This window comes from Canis lupus, chromosome 1, assembly GCF_048164855.1.
Source record: "Canis lupus baileyi chromosome 1, mCanLup2.hap1, whole genome shotgun sequence".
NCBI classification, from domain to species: Eukaryota; Metazoa; Chordata; class Mammalia; order Carnivora; family Canidae; genus Canis; species Canis lupus.
The window spans coordinates 30,177,061-30,195,575 of NC_132838.1; the positions used below are offsets into that span (position 1 = coordinate 30,177,061).

At 36.9% G+C, this 18,515-nt stretch overlaps 1 long non-coding RNA gene across 1 annotated transcript; it reads right to left on the reverse strand.

Annotated features, from left to right (window-relative positions):
- Positions 1 to 1,627: 1,627 nt before the first annotated feature.
- On the reverse strand, positions 1,628 to 10,628 carry LOC140632800 (uncharacterized). The gene is made up of 3 exons (XR_012030491.1): positions 10,495 to 10,628; positions 8,495 to 8,599; positions 1,628 to 1,742 (listed from the first exon to the last, which is right to left on the reverse strand). It is a non-coding gene; the product is annotated as an uncharacterized lncRNA (long non-coding RNA).
- Between the last annotated feature and the right edge of the window lie 7,887 nt (positions 10,629 to 18,515).

Sequence of the window (18,515 nt, forward strand, 5' to 3'; positions counted from 1 at the left end):
TGCTTGATGTGGTAATTGCTAAAAAAGTTTGGAAACCAAGGCTGAGGACAGATTTTGAAGCATCTTGATGAAAGATAAATTTAACTTCATCCTCTGAGGAAAAGAGACATTCAAGGATTTTGAGCAGAGGAGTAATATAATTCAATCTATATTTTAGAAAGAAAACTCTCACTGATGTCGACATCCGGGCCTGCAGCTAAACACAGAAGGAAGTTGAGAAGCTTCTACAATATTTCTAACCTGGACTAGGGAAGGAACAGTGATCTTCTTGCATCTCACATCTCCTCTAATGGAAATGATTTTTGGTGGAATCTTTGATATGCTTCTTCTAAAAGCATATTTGCCAACATTTTAATTTCTCTTTATGTCCTAGTGAGTCAAGGCAGTTTTAACACAGAGAAAAGAAAGTTCCCTTCCAGTTTTGTGAAAGGAAGACCAAAGCCTCCTCTATTTAAAATTGCCCCATGCTGCCCTGGGTTCACCCACATACTTACCATCTCCATGGTCAGACTGACTAAAATTCTTACTATTAAAGGCATCCCAAAAAACAAAACAAAACAAAAAAATTTTTAAGAAGGCATCCCTTTCACTTAGATGAACAACTCATGAAAAATATATACATAGGGCCACAGTAAGAGTTTTTGTGTAAACAACAGAAACCAACTCTGACTACCAAAACTTTTTTAAAAATGAACTTTTTTGCAAAGATATTAGGGCTCAAGACATCAAAGCAAGTCTGGGGCCCAGGCTCAAAAATATATAAACCTCAAAGGCCAGGAACTAGAGCTGAAGTCACTCCACAGGAATAGTACCTATGACTGTATCACAGCTATTTTTTTTTTCAACACTACAATTGTTAAAGATGTAAGTCCTCTAAAATTAATAGTGCTGGTTCATGAATAAATAAATCATAAGACAGAGTAGAAAACCTGAAATAGATCCAATTACATATGAAAATTTAGTATGAGACAAAAACAGCCTTTTAGATTATTGCAAAAAAAAGGACTTTAAAAAGTCATGTTTGGAATAACTGCAAAGCCATATGGAAAAGATAAAATTGGATTCATTCCCCACACCATACACCAAGAAAAATTCCAAATGGCAATAAGATTTAGTTATAAAAAATGAAACTATTTAAGTACTCAGTAAATATATGAGTACATTCTTTTCAACCTAGGAGCAAGAAACTCTTTCAGGACGTGACTCAAAAGCCAAAAGCAAAAAAGGAAAAAATAGATAAACTTGATAACATAGAAATAAAAAATCTTTACATGTAAAAAGGTATCATAAGCAAACTAAACAAATAGCAAACTGAGAAAAATATCTACAACTAATTCACAGGTCATAAAATGAATTTCTATAAATAGAGAAAAGATTTAAAAAACTATAGAAAATCTAGCTATAGAAAGCCATAGGCAAGTCATAAAGATGGAAGTACAGGTGTCTTTTACTCACTCATAAAAAGATCCTTAATGAGAAATAATTCATAATAAGAAATGCAAATTAAAATTACACTAGCATTCCACTTATCACCTAATATATTGGCAAAAATCCAGAAGTTTGACAACACATTCTATAAGAAAATGAGCATTCAGGATCCCTGGGTGGCAAAGCGGTTTGGCACCTACCTTTGGCCCAGGGCGCGATCCTGGAGACCCGGGATCGAATCCCACGTCGGGCTCCCGGTGCATGGAGCCTGCTTCTCCCTCTGCCTATGTCTCTGCCTCTCTTTCTCTCTGTGACTATCATAAATAAATTTAAAAAAAAAATTAAAAAAAAAAAAAGAAAATGAGCATTCATGTCTGGTGGGATAAAAAAAATGATAAAATTCTGCAAAGGAAAATTTGTCAATATCTACCAAAAGTATATATATCCTTAACCCTTTGACCCAGCAGTACCACTTCTAAAAATGTATTTCAAATATACACTGGTAAAATTGTGAAAGGTATTTCTACAAGACTGTTCATTTCAGAACTATTTACAATTGCAAAAAAATTAGAAATCACTGAAGCACTCATCCATCAGGAACTGATTTAATAAATTCTGATATATCCACTAAATAGAGTACTTACCATGCAGCCATAAAAAGGAATGTTGACTATTCCATATAACTTGTTTTTCTAAATTTCTAGTGATTTACACCAAGAAGATAATTCTAGATCTCATTTTTCTTTTATGGCTGGAAGCAGAGGTCTAGGTAACTTTTTTTTTAAGCAATTTGTTATATTTCCACTGAATTTTGTAATAGAAATGCACACACACACAAGTACCATTTATGTGTTACTTTCTTAATAAAATGGTAACGCACTGTATACAACTTTCTACTGCTTGTATTTTCAGATACCAGACAACAGGCAATAATGGCTGGGAACCTTGAAAGAAGATAAATGAATGAAGTGATTCCTCTGTCAAGGAGGGAATTTCCGGATAGTGGTGCAGGGAAAAAAACTCCAACATCTGAAGATAAAAGATTGGAATTTGGGGAGACTAAGGCTGTTAGAATGTGAAGGACAGAGTATCCAAGAGGAGGAAGCTATGCAGAGAAAGAATTACAGAAATCTACATACAAGATCTTTAAGTCTTTGATACCAGACTATATTTGCATGGGATAAAACCTCATAAGGCCAGGCAACAATATCTTCTGAGGAAAGAGTAAAGTATCAGAGAACTCTAATATCACACAGAGCTGAGAATAATTCGGATTTTCTCCAGTCAGAATGGAGAGAACTTATCGAGTAATGGAACATCTACTTTTTTTTTCTTTTTTTTTAAGATTTTATTTCTTTATTCATGAGAGACACACAGAGAGAGGCAGAAACATAGGCAGAGGGAGAAATAGGCTCCCTGCGGGGAGGCTGATGCAGGACTCCATCCCAGGATCCCAGGATCCCAGGATCGCGACCTGAACTGAAGGTAGTCGCTCAACCACTGAGCCACCCAGGCACTGCCCCTTCTCCCCACCTCCCCGGTAATGGAGCATTTAGAAGAGATTCCAAAAGATCCACAACAGAGTAGTGAGTTAGATTATCTCTAGAGTAAAGGTCATTTAGGCCTGCCTTGAATGAACTTAGAAACAAGAGAGTTCACCCATAAATAAGTAACTACTTGCCAGAAAATATCAGATACCCTTTAAAGAAATATAACAAACATATAGCATTCAATAAAGTAAAACACAGGGGCCCCTAGGTGGCTCTGTTAGTTAAGCATCTGCCTTCAGCTCAGGTCATAATCTCGGGGTCCTGGGATCAAGCCCCACATTGGGCTCCCTGCTCAGCAGGGAGCAGGGAGTATGCTTCTCCCTCTGCCTCTGCTCCTTCCAGGCAAGTGCTTTCTCTCTCTCTCTCTCTCTCTCTCTCTCTCTCTTTTTCTCTGTCTCAAATGAATAAGTAAAATCTTAAAAAAAAGATTATCTTGCTATCTTGGAGTTCCATATGAATAGCAAAGATTTATATATGTAAATATAGGCTACTCTTGAGATTGTCTGAAATCCTCTTTTGATGTATGGGCCAAAAAGTCACATTTATTTCTCTTTTATTTTAATTACAGCTATCTCTAATCTCTACTATAGGATTCCAATTTGAATAAAAAATAAATACAAATATTTATTGTCTTAATGGTTTGAGAACTAAAATCTCTAAAAGCCAACCAAGAAAAATTTTAAAAATCACATTTTATCCAGATAATATCAATTAGTTAAATTGATTGCTGATTATTTTAATTCCAGTGTAATTAACATACAATGTTATGTTAGTTTCAGGTGTACAATATAGTAATTCAAGAGTTCCATATATTACTCAGTGCTCATCATGGTAAGTATACTCTTAATCTTCACCTATTTCACCCATCCCTCCATCCACCCTACCCTCTGATAGCCATCAGTTTGTCCTCTATGGTTAAGAGTCTGTTTTTTGTTTTGTCTCTTTTTCTTTGATTGTCTTGTTTCTTAAATTTCACAAAGGAGTGAAATCATATGGTATTTGTCTTTCTCTAACTTATTTTACTTAGCATTATACTCTCTAGAGCCATCTATGTTGTTGTAAATGGCAAGATTTCATTCTTTTTTATGAGTAATGTTCCATTGTGTATGTATACCACATCTTCTTTATCCATTCATCTATCAATGGACACTTGGGCTGTTTCCATAATTTCACTATTGTAAATAATGCTGCAGTTAAACATAGAGATGCATATATCTTTTCAAATTAGTATTTTCATTTTCTTTGAGTGAATACTCAGAAGTGGAGTTACTGGATCATGTGGTATTTCTAATTCTATTTTTAATTTTTTGAGGGACCTCCATACTGTTTTCCACAGTGGGTGTGCCATTCCAACCAACAGTGCATGAGGGTTCCTTTTTCTCCATATCTTTGCCAACAATTTCTTATGTTTTTGATTTTAGCCATTGTGACAAGTATCCTCATAATGATATCTCATTGTGATTTTAATTTGGATTTTCCTGATGGTTAACCATGTTGAGCATCTTTTCATGCGTCCCCTGGCCATGTGATGGTTAATTTTATGTGTCAGTTTGGCTGGACTATATACCCATTTTGTGCAAGCGCTAGTCTAGATATTCCTATGAAGGTATTTTGTAGAGTGACTAACATTTACTATAGTTGACTTTAAGTAAAGTGGATTACCCTCCATACTGTGGGTGTGCCTCATCCAGTCAGTTGAAGGCTTTAAGAGCAAAGATTGAGGTTTCCTGGAAAAGGAATTCTGCCTCAAGATATAGAAATCTTCTCTGATGAGAAAATGCTCTGCATCACTTGCCATCAGGGAAATACAAATCAAAACCACAATGAGATACCACCTCACACCAGTGAGAATGGGGAAAATTAAGAAGACAGGAAACCACAAATGTTGGAGAGGATGTGGAGAAAAGGGAACCCTCTTACACTGCTGGTGGGAATGTGAACTGGTGCAGCCACTCTAGAAAACTGTGTGGAGGTTCCTCAAAGAGTTAAAAATAGATCTGCCCTACGACCCAGCAATTGCACTGCTGGGGATTTACCCCAAAGATACAGATGCAATGAAATGCAGGGACACCTGCACCCCGATGTTTATAGCAGCAATGGCCACAATAGCCAAACTGTGGAGGGAGCCTCGGTGTCCATCGAAAGATGAATGGATAAAGAAGATGTGGTTTATGTATACAATGGAATATTACTCAGCCATTAGAAACGACAAATACAAAAAAAAAAAAAAAAAGAAACGACAAATACCCACCATTTGCTTCAACGTGGATGGAACTGGAGGGTATTATGCTGAGTGAAATAAGTCAATCGGAGAAGGACAAAAATTATATGGTCTCATTCATTTGGGGAATATAAAAAATAGTGAAAGAGAATAAAGGGGAAAGGAGAAAAAAATAAGTGGGAAATATCAGAAAGGGAGACAGAACATGAAAGACTCCTAACTCTGGGAAACGAACTAGAGGTGGTAGAAAGGGAGGTGGGCGGGGGGTGGGGGTGACTGGGTGGCGGGCACTGAGGTGGACACTTGACGGGATGAGCACTGGGTGTTATTCTGCATGTTGACAAATTGAACACCAATAAAAAAATAAATTTATTTAAAAAAAAAAGAAATCTTCTCTGAGTTTCTAGCCTGCTCTATGTATTTTGGATTTGTCCCCCCTACAATCCTATAAGCCAGTCCTTGATACTTCTTTCTGTCTCTTTTACTATCTCTCTAAGTCTCTCTGTCTCTTTCTCTGTCCCTCTCTCCTCATACACATACACACCCTGACTGATAAAATCACTAATAATAATAAAAAAAAACATGTCAAATGCTAAATATTTAAACTTTACCCAGAATTTCAAAGCAGAAACTTCTTTATAGGCTCTGGAATTTTTCAATTTTCCTAGCTCATGTTAGAACTAATTTACAGGGATCCCTGGGTGGCGCAGCGGTTTGGCACCTGCCTTTGGCCCAGGGCGCGATCCTGGAGACCCGGGATCGAATCCCACGTCGGGCTCTCGGTGCATGGAGCCTGCTTCTCCCTCTGCCTGTGTCTCTGCCTCTCTCTCTCTCTCTCTCTCTCTCTCTCTGTATGACTATCATAAATAAATAAAATAAAAATTAAAAAAAAGAACTAATTTACAAAATGTACAAGTGTTTACACACTTCAAGCATAATACATTTCATTTGAAACCCCATGCTTTCATTACATTTACATAAATACAACTATTTAATTTTGGAAGATAATTCTAAATTTGTGCAGGCAATCAAAATGCAATATTCCAATTCACAATTTAGTATTCTTGAATAACTGTACTTATCACTACTAAGAAAACCAGTAAAACTATATTATTTGAAAATTAAGGAAAAAATTAAATCTCCCAGATTCATCACAGAATATTTTATCCTTCTAGATGTCTATGTTTAATACAAAATGTCCAAATTTAGAATGTTTTTAAGAGCCCCCAAATTTATAAATCATTCTTCTACCCCAAAACAGTAGGTTATTGCTTTGATCTCCATTTGGGTAGTTCTGGAATCATACTGCATCTAGATTGGGGGTTAGTGAGAGGCTCAGCCTTAAACCCATGCCTGTCAAGTGAGAGGCAGAGAAATCAGAAGCTGGCTATGAGGAAGGAACTAAGGAACGCTGGACAGATAGAATCAATAACTGCGGGGCTTTAAAGTCATCATTTGGAGACTGAAAGCAATTACCTAATCTAATCTTCTTTTGTATGAATTCCCATCAGGTCTTTCTGGGTCCTTAGCTTTCTAATACTCAAGCATCATAGTCTCATGAGAAAGACTATGTCCTTGCACCCTGATGTTTAGCAGCATTATTAACAATAGCCAAGCTATGGAGAGAGTCCAGATGTCCATCAACTGATGAATGGATAAAGAAGATGTGGTACACACACACACACACACACACACACACACTGGAATATTACTCAGCCATCAAAAAGAATTAAATCTTGCCATTTGCAATGATATAAATGGAGCTACAGTGTATTATGCTAAGTGAAATAAGTCAGTCAGAGAAAGACATATATATATATATATATATATATATATATATGATAGATATAGTATATCACTATATGTGGATTTTAAGAAAGAAAACAGATGAACATATGGGAAGAGGGAAAAGAAAAAAGGAGAGAGGGGAAATAAACCGTAAGAGACTTTTAATGATAGAAAGCAAACTGAGGATTGATGGAGGGAGGCAGGTGGGGGACAGGCTAGTGGGTAATGGGTATTAAGGAGGACATTTGTTATGAAGAACGCTGGGTGTTTTATGTAAGTGATGAATCACTGAATTCTACTCCAGAAACCAATATTTCACTGTGTGTTAACTACCTAAAATAAAATTTAAAAAAGACTATGTCTTTACAATAGTCCTGATACCCAGCGTGAAGGGGATTAAATGAGAAATAGTTGTTGGCGACAATTAGAAAATAAAAACATTCCATGAGACATCTTTATCACACCAACACGATCGTTTATAACCAAAGGCAGAAATCACATTGCTGTCACACATGTGTGAACATGATGCCGATTGCATCACTTCCTAGTGTCTGTGTAGTCGTGCCAAATGAATTCCTCTTACCTCTTACACTGAGCCAAAGCATGCAGCTTCAGGAGACATGAGCCCTGCAAATCATGTGCTTTCTTTTGTGTTAATAATTTCTATTCCTCCTGGTTATTACAAACTTGTAGGGGAAGAGACTACTCTGAAATATAGGTTTCTTCTATACATTTTCTCTTCTGTGTCCTCTACAAATGCATCTTTGTTGTTCTGCTGCTAAGGTGGACAGAAGGTTTTCATCATTTTTTAAAATCTTTTTAGGAAGTGGGTATTTTCTATTTACACCAGTATTTAATCAGGCTTGCAGAGGAAACATTTTTGTTAACTTTTCCCAAAAGTTTGTACATACTCTAGATCCATATTAATTTTTACTTGAACTCTCTATTGTTGATCAACCATGTCTTTGCTCATTTATTATTTATCTCATGCGATTATTAAGTTTAGAGTAGTTTAATGGGAATATGGTATGCATTCCTCTAAAAAAAAAAAGGCATTTAACAATTATCATTAATGGAGACATCTGGGTGGCTCAGCGGTTTAGCGCCTGCCTTCGGCCCAGGGCATGATCCTGGAGTCCCGGAATCAAGTCCCACATTGAGTCCTGCATTTGGTTCCCTGCATGGAGCCTGCTTCTCCCTCTGCCTATGTTTCTGCCTCTCTCTCTGTGTGTCTCTCATGAATAAATAAATAAAATCTTTTAAAAAATTATTATTAATGAACATGATTAATCCCTGACTCATTCTAAGAAAAGTCATACTTGAAAAAGGATAAGTGAACTAACTGAATAAAATAAACAACCTTATCACATTAAGCAATGTATTTCCAATAACATTTCACATTTTTAATTTAATGATTATTAAATTTTATTATTTTTCAATAATATTGACATTACATCATTTGCAGCTTTTTAAAATCATGATTGAAACATTTTAGAGGGCAACTTACGTTGTGTGCGTAGTCCATAATTTTTCTAAATCCTTTTGGATAGTACATGAACAAAAAATTAGCAAAGTCCTGACCGCATTGGGAAGCCTTCATTCCTTAGTGATACTGAAAGAGGTTAAAGGAGAGAATTAAGGATAAAATAGAAACAAGAGGATTAAATTTTCTGCTTTGAAGAAGTAAGTTTAGTACTTGAACAGAAGTAGGAAACATCACCAAAATAGAGCCCCCAGCAATTAAGAGCTTACAGTTACATATGTTATCTCATTTAGTCATCACTACAAACCTTTAATGGAGATTGCATCATTACAGAGGTTTGAAGGGGCCGTACCCCAAGTCCTTATCATGTCCTATGTCATTTTGTTGAGTTGAGCTTACAGACAAGGAACCCGTTTATTTATCCAGCCATTTATCCATTGGAGCCCATTGGAGCCAATATCCATGTAAGGGATACATCTCCCACTTGTCCAATTTATTCAATACATAATCAAGGAGCTGTGAGTACATTTACAGCATCACATAAATTTTAATCATGCCCAAGAGCTAAAAGTATACAAATAGATGTCAGACTCCTCATCACAAAAACAAAAAAAGCACAAGGCTTGGGTCTAATCCTAAGACTCTCATTCCAAAAGCCTGTGCTATTGACAGCTCTGTCTTTCCAGAAAATAAAGAAAATTATTAAATGTGTTTTATACTGCGTTCAGATTATATCAATCTTCTTATTTCTGCTTCTACATAGAAGCATAGTAAATATATATCCTAGATCAAACACAAACACCCTAGCTAAGATGCAGAAACATTTTGCATTGTGCCAAAATATACATATAATAAAATTTAACATTTTGACCATTTTTAAGTGTATAGTGTCATTAAGTATATTCCTACTATTGTGCAACTATCACCACACCACTATCCATCTCTAGAACTTTTTATCTTCCCAAACTGAAACTCTACAGTCACTAAACTCTAATTCCCCACTGTCTCCTCCCCTCAGCCCCCTGACGACCACCATTTCTACTTTCTGTCTCTATACATTTGACTACTCTGGATAACTCATATAAATGGAATCCTATATTATTTGTCCTTTTTTGGCTGGCTTATTTCACTTGGCATAATGTCTTCAAAAGTTTATCCTTAATGTTGTAGCATGTATCAGAATTTTCTTCCTATTTAAGGCTCAATAGCATTCCATTATATCGATATACCATACCACATTTTGTTGAACCAATCATCTGTCAATAAATACAGGATTGTTTCCACCTTTTGGTTTCTGTGAATAAAACTGCTATGTCTAAAAAAAAAAACTGCTATGCACATGGGTGTACAAATATCTATTTGAGTCCCTGTTTTCACTTCTTTTGGGTATATACCCAGAGTTGGAATTTCTGGATCAAATGGTAATTCTGTGTTTTAAGTTTTTAAGGAACTGCTATCCTGTTTCCACATTGACTGAACCATTTTACATTCCTACAAGATTCTAAGACTTTTAGCAGCAAAATATAACTAAAATAAGGGACAAAATGATATAAAATGAGTGAGGTAAATAATTAGCCCACAATTCTTGACTCTCAGAGCTTGAAAGACCCTTAAAGTACATCAGTCTAAATATCCATCATATATTGGAAGACAATGCTTGAAGTATTTAAGTAATAATTAATAATTAATAATATAATATAATAATATATATAATAATATAATATAATAATAATATATAATATAATTTACCCTCTAGCAAACATTGATTAAAGGCTTACTATCTGCCTACCACAATGCTGGAATTTTTCCCCATAACTACCACATGCAGCCTTAAACATAGCAACCTATCCATTCAACTAGGATAATGATTCACCTGGAGGGAAAGATCATGTATTTCTATTATTTTACTTTTTATCTATCACCATGGAAAAGATTAACTAGTTTCAAAATGATGTGAGTTGGTATTTCAATTTGAGTCTTTATGAGTTCACCATAGCAGTTATAAAAACAAAAATTAAGGGCACCTGGGTGGCTCAGTGTTGCATGTCTGCCTTCGACTCTGGGCATGATCCTGGGGTCCTGATATCGAGTCCTGCATTGGGCTCCTCTCAGGGAGCCTGCTTCTCCCTCTGCCTGTGTCTCTGCCTCTCTCTGTGTCTCTCATGAATAAATAAAATCCTGAAAAATAAAATAAAATAAAAATAAAAATAAATTTTTAAATATATAATTGTAGATTCTTAGCCATGCCCACCTACAATATCTTAGTTAAGTGTTCTCCCACAGCATTGGCCAAATTTAGATGTTATACAACTCTGAAGTTTAATCAAGTTTAGATGAAAACCATGTCTCAGTTGAGAAAAAACAAGTACCCCCAAATGATGATGAGGGCAGGTAGTAGACCAACATAATATAACAAGAAAGGGAGTCCTTTCTAAGTGCTGCTAATGCCATAATTGCCCTAAGACTTCTACTCAAAGTCACAATGAGGAAATATTAAGTCCTACAAATGGAAGGAAATCCTGTGATTTGTGACACTATGCTAGGTGAAACAAACCAGACACAGAAAGACAAATACCACATGATCTAGCAGAATCTAAAATAGCTGAACAAGAGTTCAGTTCAGCTTTTTTTTTTTTAATGGTGAAGTCATTTTTATTTCAGTACTTGACAAAATACCCCATAAAATTCAAAAATTCTACCATTATACAAAAATAGGTCTCGGGCAGCCCCAGTGGCACAGCAGTTTAGTGCCGCCTGCAGCCTAGGGCGTGATCCTGGAGACCCTGGATCGAGTCCCACGTCAGGCTCTCTGCATGGAGCCTGCTTCTCCCTCTGCCTGTGTCTCTGCCTCTCATTCTCTCTGTGTCTCTATGAATAAATAAATAAATAATCTTTAAAAGAAAAATAAACAAAAATAGGTCTCTACAAGTGATAGTATCTGTCTTCATCACCAGTAGCAAATATATTGGGGCAGAAACATGTAATTCAGTAGCCCTGTAAGAAAAGTGCTGGACACCTCAAGCTACACATTCAGCGGTATCATAATGTGCAAAAGTTTAATCTTTTAACCCATTCGATAAATACACAAGAAATACACAAGAAACAGAGTAGGGGCACCTGGGTGGCATAGTGGTTGAGCAACTGCCTTTGGCTCAGATCATGATCCCAGGGTCCTAGGATTGCATCTCGCATCAGGCTCCTCTCAGGGAACCTGCTTCTTCCTCTGCCTGTGCCTCTCTCTCTCTCTGTCTCCCATGAATAAATAAATAAAATCTTAAAAAAAAAAAAGAAGCAGAGTAGAATGGTGGTTATCAGGGGTTGAGGTGGGGAAAATGAGGGAATATTGATCAAATGATACAAACTTTCAATTATGCAAGATGAATAAATTCTGGGGATCTAATGTACAGCATGATGATTGATAGTTAACAATACTGTACTGTATACTTGAAATTGGCTAAAAGGATAGATTCTAAGTGGTCTCACCACACACACACACACACACACACACATGCACACACAAAACTTCCAAAGGTAACTATATAAGGTGATGGGTATGTATTTATCATTTCACCATATATACATAAATGAAAGCATGTTTGAATGTATACAATTTCTGTTTATCAGTTTTACCCCCAATAAAGCTGAAGAAAAGGGAGACCCCTGGGTGGCTCAGTGGTTTAGCGTCTGCCTTCAGCCCAGGGCGTGATCCTGGAGTCCCAGGATCAAGTCCTACATCAGGCTCCCTTCATGGAGCCTGCTTCTCCCTCTGCCTGTGTCTCTGCCTCTCTCTCTCTCTCTCTCTCTGTCTGTCATGAATAAATAAATAAATAAAATCTTAAAAATAAAAAAGAAAAGACTCATGCATGATAAAGTGTGAATGATGGACATCAACTCTCTGCCTTAGTCCTCTTGGTAGTGTAGAACCTTAAAGATCAACCTGTTTAAAACCGATAAACTTTTTCAAAGACTTTCTTCCATGAATTCAGAAATGCCATGATTTCATAAGTAGTCAATCAGAAATTAGTATCAACACCAGAGAACCAATTCCTAATCATATAATTGGTAACAACCTTGCATCCCTATAATTTCATCCTAAAAACAATGAAAATTAGAATATTAGGCTGTCCTCAACTGCAGAATTATAAATGTACAATTTTGTCTGGCTTTGGAAAGATTTGGAATAGTTTATCTAACCTTGTTATAGTTTTCAAACCCTCCTAGCTAGAAATGATTGATATAATGGAAACTCCCATTTTACATAGGAGGAAACAAAACTCTAGAGAAAGTATAGAACTAAGAAGTAAAGGGAGATTAAAATTGAGATTAAAAGTGAGTATTCTTTGTTGTATAGCCTACTTGCATTTAAGAGAAGAATCCTCAAGTAATCCTGTAAAAAAATTCACAGGGAATAAATTTCTAATACTGGAATTTCAGGCAGTCCTTAAGTCAACCTCCAACAACACTTCTAACAAACTTGGACTTCACTTGAGGAGTGCAGGTGTGGGGAGGGACATGGTCAAAGAGAAGGGGAGAAATAGGAGAAGATAAGAAATATTTTATGTTTCCTATTCTGCTTCCCCAATTCAACTCAAGTTGTCAGCATTTATGGAAGATTTATTATGTATTACGCATTCTTTAAGATGCTGGAGACAAAGCAAATTAGACTTGGATTTTACTTCAAGATGCCCCAAATCCAGTATTGGAATGTGGTTTATTTATTTACATATTTACTCATTTATATTCTAGAAAATCTCACTGGTGGGATGAAATATTTTACAACTTTATAGTCTTGTATTGCAAGGTAAGGAGTGGCTGATATCTCAGAGCCTCTCAGATTTTTTCTGTGGTCAGGATCACCATAAACCATTTACCCCAGCTGGAACCAGCCTCTGTCCTTCCCAGAGAGACCACACTATTTTTAGTGTAGACTGGAAAAATCTTCCTGTGCCACTCTTTGCCAAGGTTCCAGCTGCTTTTTATTTGCTAATCTCTGTTTAGCATTGCAAAAACTCCAGAATTTTCTCAGCTTACCCTTTGCAGTATTACAAAAAATACAGTGAGAGTTTAGGTTTGTATTACATGGCATTCACTCAACAATAATATTTCTTGGATGCCTATTTCAGGACCCTGGGATATACCAGTGAACATAACAGGCAAAGATTCCTGCCCTCATGAATCATATACTCCAATTAGTAGATGTAATAAAAATCCAAAATTACTGAGGCTTGAAAAAGATATACATTTTTCTCTTATGTAAAATAAGTCCAGATTTAGTTGGTCCAGGACTTCCTTGGTGGCTCCATTGTCACCCAGGATCAAAACTCCTTCACTATTTCTCCTTTCTCATCCCCACCTCATAGCTTCCATCTTCATGGCCACCTCATGATTAGAAAATGGCTGTTGTAATCCAGTCGTCAAATCCATATTCCAGGCAGCAGGAAGGAGGGGAATGCCTACTCAGCTGTTTTAAAATAGTTTTCCTAGGGACGCCTGGGTGGCTCAGTGGCTGAGTGTCTGCCTTTGGTTCAGGGTGTGATCCTAGGATCTGGGAGCCACCCAATCATAGGTATTTTGTTATGGCAGCCTGAATTGACTAATACACTGCTGAAGAAATGTCCTCTTTGTCAGGACAACTGGAAAACGTGCTATTGCTTTGTTATAATATATGCCTGTCTTCAATCAAAAGTGTTTCTAAGACCAAAAAAAACAAAACAAAACAAAACAAAAACAAAAGAGAGAGAGACAGAGAGATGGACAGTACAAATTTAGAAACCTTTCAAGAAATTAATGATTACCCTAGCAGTGAAATAAACTGCAGTGACAGTAACCAAATTTAATCACCTTCATTTTACAAATTAGAAAACTGAGACCAAAAGAAAGGAAGTCAGTCTTCCCAACTGAGCCAGAACTGAGTTTAATCACATGCTCAGAGCTTTTCCCACTATGCCTGCTGCTTCAGAGCCACGGGTCTGGTCCCCTCCTGGGGCTGCAGGGCATGGGGAAGAGGAGAGGGGACAGCTGACTGCACTCTCACGCCCTGCCAATACCTCTAAGAGGCCAAGGATTTATGGACACACACTATCTTCCCTGAACCCAAAATAGGACCCCTCAGAGGAGGGCTTTTTTTTTTCCCTCTCTCTTATTTAGGAGATCAGTGGAGACCTTTTTTTAATTTCAATTGTAAATACATGAAGATTATTTTGAGAGTCAGGAATAGTACACTTTATTCAATAATTTTACTCATAACCTGCACTTCTTAAACAATTGCCTAGCTGTGATAATCAGCACTCTAAAAATTTACAGATGGGCAGAAGTTTAATATTTAAAATTAGGGCTATAGATATGATTTTTAATAACCATTTGCAATAACCTCAAAAGTACTACATATATATAATTCCCCAAGTGATGCTGTAAAATTTCTCCTTATAAATCTATCTATCCACACACATTATATTGAAGATTAAGGTATCTGTGACAAAAATTGTTGCCTATCCAATATCCATTTTTCCCTTCTTCCCTGCCAATAAAACCCCTACATTAATGGTTGCGTATATGTGCCCAGCTTTAAAGCTATAGTCTCTAGCCTCCTTTGTCCAAGTGGACAGAATTGAATAAGGATTCTAGGAAAGCTATTTTATTTTATTTTTTTCTTAAAGATTTTTTTTTTTAAATTCATGATAGACAGACAGAGAGAGAGAGAGAGAGAGAGAGAGAGGCAGGGACACAGGCAGAGGGAGAAGCAGGCTCCACGCTGGAAGCCCGACCTGGGACTCAATCCCGGGACTCCAGGACCGCGCCCTGGGCCAAAGGCAGGCGTCAAACCACTGAGCCACCCAGAGATCCCCCCTTTTTCTTAAAGATCTTATTTAATCATTCATGAGAGACACAAAAAGAGAGAGAGGCAGAGACACAGGCAGAGAGAGAAGCAGGCTCCCTACAAGGAGTCCGATGTAGGACTTAGTCCCAGATTCCCAGATCCTGGGATTGTGCCCTGAGCCGAAGGCAGAGGCTCAACCACTGACCCAACCAGGTGTTCTTATTTTAGGCATTTAATCAATTTTTTCCCCCAATTAACCAAGAGAGAAAGAAATCTAAACTTTACTGAGTGCTTACTCTGTGCCTGGCATAATACTAGGCCCTTTGCATAATTTGCTCAGTAAATCCTCACAACAGCCCTAAAGACTGTTATTATATCCACTTTTAGAGAAGGAAATGAAAGTAAAGTAAGTTGCCCACAGTTGTACTCACAGTTGGTAACGAAGCCTGGATTTCAATCCTGATCTACTTAGTCCCAAAGCCTGTTCTCAGCAATATTATTTTGGGTAAAGTTGAATATATGTAAATTCAAGTAGATTAAGAATCCTCTGTCTTGTTAAAAAGCATGGGACAGAACCACATGTGGTATGGAATGATCTCGGAGATACATTGTGGGGATTTTTAATTGATAATTGTATATGGTATAAAATTAAAAGGTAAAAAAATCATATGGTGACTAGTAAGTCTTGTCTCTTGGTAGCTTCATTTTTTTTTTTTTCCAATGGGAGCTACTATTACCAGTCTCCCTGTATTTCCTTCTAGAGAGATTCTATGAATTTACAAGCAGGACATATACACACATAAATGTATTTTGAAAACACAAATGGTGTCATATTCTAAGCATTGTTCTGCATTTTTTTCCCCCAGTAAACAATATATTCTTTCTAAGGAGGGGAACTGAAAAATTAAAGGGTCTGGAGTGAGATGGAGATCTACTTCTTCTTCTTGTTTTTTTTTTTTTTTAAGATTTTATTTATTCATAAGAAATACAGAGAGAGAGAGAGGCAGAGACACAGGCAGAGGGAGAAGCAGAAGCAGGCTCCATGCAAGGAGCCTGATGTGGGACTTGATCCCAGCCAGATTCAGGTATCATGCCCCGAGCCTGCCCTGAGGCAGACGCTCAACTGCTGAGCCACCCAGGCGTCCCAGAGATGTACTTCTCACTGCACACTCTGAATCTTTTTTTTTTAACCATGTGCGTGTGTTAATTTTTTTTAAATTATAAAGCATACATGCAAGAAAACTTCTACATATTCTTAATCTTTGAATGAAGATCTTATAAATAAGTGGTAAGATTTTAAAGAAAACCAATCTGAGGTCATTTTACTTTCCTTTTTGTGGCACCATTAACTTTCTTCTTGAGGAGTGTGATTTTCAGCAATATTTACTCTCTGAATTCAGCTTTGGATTGTGATGCTACCTACATTCATTACTAAAAGCAAATGTTACTCTTGTCAGTGAAGTATAGAATCTAGGTTTTGGGATAAAGCCTGGCCACCCCCTGGTGGTCTTAGTTTAAATAAAAATAACCTTCAACTATAAACATTTTTCTATATAGCAAGTCTTGGAGTCCTGATAGTAAGAGATAAACAGAATCAGACTCCATCATACTTATTTTATAGTTGAGAAAATAAAGTTCTAAAAAAGTAAAGCAATGTCCCTCAAAACACAGCAGTGACATTGAATTTGCTGCTTTTTCCATAAAAAAAGCCTTAATAATAATTACCTAATAAATATCTTATTCACTGAATTTGTCACAAAAAGGATATGCTCTGTATCACCCCCATTAGAGGAAAAAGTTAGAAAAGCAATTAACAATTCTTACAAACTATATTAGGTGCAAGCTCCTTTCAAATTTGGAAGTTAAATCTTAGACATGAGTTAACATTTCTGGAAGAAGTTGACCTAAAGGGGAAATTTGAAAGAGGACAGAGAGTTGGCTTGTGGGATAAGAAGGTAAAGATTTTTCCTGCGTAGGGGGCAGCATTAAAGAACATCCAGAAAAGTCAGTGGGTGTAGGGAACAAAAGAATCTTTCAGAAGAAATCTGTAGGCAATCCATGTTAGTGAGATGGGGGAGGGGAGATTTCATTTTCCTTTTTAACTTCTTGAAAGTTTTCTCTTTGAAGAGTGGTAGAGAATAAAACTAAATTCTAAAACTTTTCAATTTACTTAAGAACATTAACTGCTCTTAAGGTTTGTGTTTAATGTACTAGACTTTTTAAAAATTAAGACGAATTTTTTTTAAGAGCCGTTTTAGGTTTGCAGACAAATTGAGGGAAAGTTGCAGAGATTTTCCCATACATCCCCTGTGCTCACCCATGCATAGCCTCCCCCATTTTCAGCATCCCCTATTAGAGTGGTATATTACACTTTACCATGTTATCAATTGGTTACAATTGATAAACCTACATTGACACATCATAATCACCAAAAGTTCATAGCTTACATTAGGATTTACTCTTGGCATTGTACATTCTATGGTTTAGACAAATGTATAAATAACATGTGTCCATCCATTATTATGGTATCATACAGAATATTTTCACTGCCCTAAAAATCCTCTGTGCTCTCCCTGTTCATTTCTCCCAACTCCCACCAGCTACCCAGACCCCCCCCCGCCGCCCCCCCCCCGCCCCCCCGCGAATCATGCAACCCGGAGACAATCACTGGTCTTTTTACTGTCTCCATAATTTTGCCTTTTCCAGAAATGTCCTATAGTTGAAAGCATACAGTACATAGCCTTTTCAGGTTGGCCCCTGTCACTTGGTAATATGCATTTAAGTTTCCTCCATGTCTTGTTTCATGGCTTGATAACTCACTTTTTTTTTAGCACTGAATTATTTTTCATTGTTTGGAGGTACTACAGTTTATTTATCTATTCATCTCCTGAAGGACAACTTGCTTCCGCGTTCTGGCAGTTATTAATAAAGCTGCTATAAACATCCATGTGCAAGGTTTTGTGTGAACAGAACTTTTCAACTCCTATGGGCAAATACCAAGAAGCAGAATTCCTACATCCTATGGTGAAGATATGTTTGGTTTTGTAAGAACTCACCAAACTGTCTTCTAAAGTGGCTGTGCCATTTGCATTCCCACTGGCAATGAATAAGAGTTCCTGCTATTCCGTATATTTTCACCAGCATTTGGTGGTGTTGGTGTTCTAGATTTTGGCCATTTTCATAGGTGTGTAGTAGTACCCTAGTTCTCCTAAACAATTCTCTGTCATG